Below are 3340 nucleotides of genomic sequence, written 5' to 3' on the forward strand. Positions count from 1 at the left end.
TCTAATGAGGGACTCAGGCTGCTTCCATTTCTGGCAGAAGGCAGAGGGGAGCCAAGATCTTGTGGGGAGAGGGGAAGCAAAGGATAGAGGAGGTGCTGGGCTCTTTTTAACAACCAGTTCTTTAAGGACCTATTAGAGGTAGAATTCTCTCACCCTTGAGAAAGGGCACTAATCAATTCATGAGGAATTTGCTCCCATGACTCAAAACCTCCCATTAGCCCCACCTCCAACATTGTGAATCAAGTTTCAACATGAGGTTTGGAGGAAACAGACAACCAAACCATAACACTCTGGTTTGTTTAATGTTTTTCCTCTTTATCATGAATTTCCAGCAATTAGCATATAATGTTCATTGGCATGATTTACTTTGATTTTTATCCTCCTGGAGGATCATTAAGCTCTTGGATCTGAGGTTTTATATTTTTGACTTAATTTGAGATATTTTCAGTCATTATTTCCTCAAATATTTTTATCTGTACACTATTTTCCTCATCTTCTTTTGGGATTTATGTTTCACATATTTTAGAATACTTGATATTGAGTTCCAAGTTACAGAAGCTCTTTTCATTTCTTATGACAACATGCCCTATACCCAATGTAATTATTGTAGAAAATTCAATGTTTGCATAGTACATAATAGTATGAATGTGTAATAATTTACTTATTATAATAAGAAGCTTCTGACATAGATCCCCCAAATCTCACCTCCTGGTATTCCCACTCGTATGGAATCCCTTCCTCTTGAGTTGGTGCTGGACCTAGCAACTTGCTTCTAATGAGTATAACACAGAAAAATGAATGGGAAATCACTTCTACGATTAGATTATGAAACACTGTTAGCAGTCTCTTGCACTCTCTTGTCTTGCTCATTATGATGATGTAAGCTGCAATATGGAGCTTACATAGCAATAAACGAAGGGAAGACTTAAAACAGCCAGAGAGGAACTGAGACCCTTGGAACTGAATCCTACCAACAACCATATAAATGAGCTTGGATGTAGATTCTTCTTCAGAGAAAACCCAGCCTCAGCTGTCACCTGAGAGCAGTCTTGTGAGAGGCCCCCATTTAGAGGTCCCAGAAGAGCAACACCCAGATATCACACACATTGTGATATAATAAATGCTGTTTTATTGAGTCACTACACTTTGGAATAATTTGTTACACAGCAATAGATAACAAACACATTTTTTCTGTCTACTATTTTTGGATATGCCTCCTTCCTCTTTTATTTGCTGTTATAAGTGTTACTGCATTAAATAGCCTGGAGAATATAACTTCATCTTCAGAGACTTATTTACACAAGTGGCATTGGTAAGTCAAAAGGTATGAGCAGGCCTCAATTTGGTAGTGCATATAATAAAAGTTTGGAATAATACAAAGAAGATTAACATGGCCTCTACATAAAGATAATATGCAAATTCACGAAGTGCTCCATAATTTTTTTACAAAGGCTTAAAACCCATTCAATGGATGAAGGGTTGTGTTTTTACCAAGTGGTGTTCTGTATCTTGACTGTGGTGGCAAATATTAATACGTGAACCTACACATGGGATTAAGTTGTACAGAACTACACACACACACACACACACACACACACACACACACACACCAATGAGCATAAGTAAAACTGGAGACATCTGAATGAGGGTGCCGAGTTGTATCAATGTCAGTATGAGGTTGTGAAATTATACTGTGGTTTTTAAGATGCTATCATTGGGGGAAACTAGGAAAAGAGTGTATATGATCTATGATCATTCTGTATTATTCCTTCCAGCTAAATGTGAATCTATAATTATTTCAATAAACATTGTAATTTTTAAGTTAGATGAGAATTTTTATTACTTACTATTTATTTATTTATTTATTTATTTATTTATTTATTTTTCTTGATTATAGAGATGGGGGAATCTCACTGTGTTTCCCAGGCTGGTCTCAAACTCCTGGGCTCAAGTGATCTTCCCGCCTCAGCCTCCCAAAGTGCTGGGATTACTGGCATGATCCACCACGCCCGGCCAAGATCAGCATTTTTATAATTTCAAAATACATGAACACATTTCACTCCAAGAAGAGCACAATGTATAATTCTACTCACTGTATGAATGAGCTAGTTAATGAGCATGCTCACTGTTGTGGCTTTATTAATCTTTGGCCCATTAAGGTATGATAGGAAATGCTATGAAACCAACAATAAGGAAGATAAAGTGGGTTTTTTAATTATTATTTTTAAGAGGGTATTTCTCTATTGCCCAGGCTGGAATGCAGTGGCTTGATCATAGCTGACTGTAACCTTGAACTCCTGGGCTGAAGCTATCCTCCTGTCTCAGCCTCCCAAGTAGCTAGGACTACAGGCATGCTCTACTATGCCTGGCTAATTTTTTAATTCTTTGTCAGGGTGGGGACCCACTGTGTAGCTCAGGCTGGTCTGAAACTCCTAGCCTTAATTGATCTTCCCGTCTTGGCCTCCCAAAGAACTGGGATTATATGCGTGAGCCACTGTGCCCTGACAATTGTTTAATACTGATTAAAAATTTACTTAATGAAGAATATATAAGAATCACATAATTCTTATATAATTAATGAATTCTTAATTCCTTGTGCAATGTGGCACAAAAATATATCAAGTAAAACTACATGACAGGCCGGGCACGGTGGCTCAAGCCTGTAATCCTAGCACTTTGGGAGGCCAAGGCGGGTGGATCACCTGAAGTCAGGAGTTCGAGACCAGCCTGGCAAACATGGCAAAACCCTGTCTCTACTAAAAATACAAAAAAATTAGCCTGGCTGGATGGCAGGAACCTGTAATCCCAGCTACTCAGGAGGCTGAGGCAGGAGAATCACTTGAACCCAGGAGGTGGAGGTTGCAGTGAGCCAAGATCGCGCCACTGCACTCCAGCCTGGGTGACAGGCTCCATCTCAAAAAACAATAACAACAACAACAACAAACAAAAACTGTATGACAACAATAATGTGACATTCTCCTCTCAGAACATAGCAGATCAGGCAGATAATAAACTCAGAGAAAATGTAAAAACATTACAGACAAGGTTGATTCTCTATCTAGATCTAAATCTACATATATCTGCGTCTATATAGTTATATCAAACAATAAAGCTAAACAGTCTTCAAATATCCATGGGATAATGAGAATTCCACACCCAGACTCCCACACACATGGCTTTAAAAATCCTAAAGAAGAGGACTAATTTCAAATTCCATGACCCCAATATAGCAGAAGTAGAAAAAAAGGAAAATCTTAGGCAGAAAATTTAACCCAATTGCAATTTAAAGATACATTCTAAATACTTGTGAATTAATGAGGGAAACAAAACCGAACTTCTT

General features: G+C 38.1%; 1 non-coding gene across 1 annotated transcript; it reads left to right on the top strand.

Annotated features, from left to right (window-relative positions):
* Positions 1-1337: 1337 nt before the first annotated feature.
* Positions 1338-1442, top strand: LOC115837105. The gene has a single exon (XR_004032144.1). It is a non-coding gene; the product is annotated as a U6 spliceosomal RNA (small nuclear RNA).
* Positions 1443-3340: the final 1898 nt, after the last annotated feature.

Source organism: Nomascus leucogenys, chromosome 10 (assembly GCF_006542625.1).
Source record: "Nomascus leucogenys isolate Asia chromosome 10, Asia_NLE_v1, whole genome shotgun sequence".
NCBI classification, from domain to species: Eukaryota; Metazoa; Chordata; class Mammalia; order Primates; family Hylobatidae; genus Nomascus; species Nomascus leucogenys.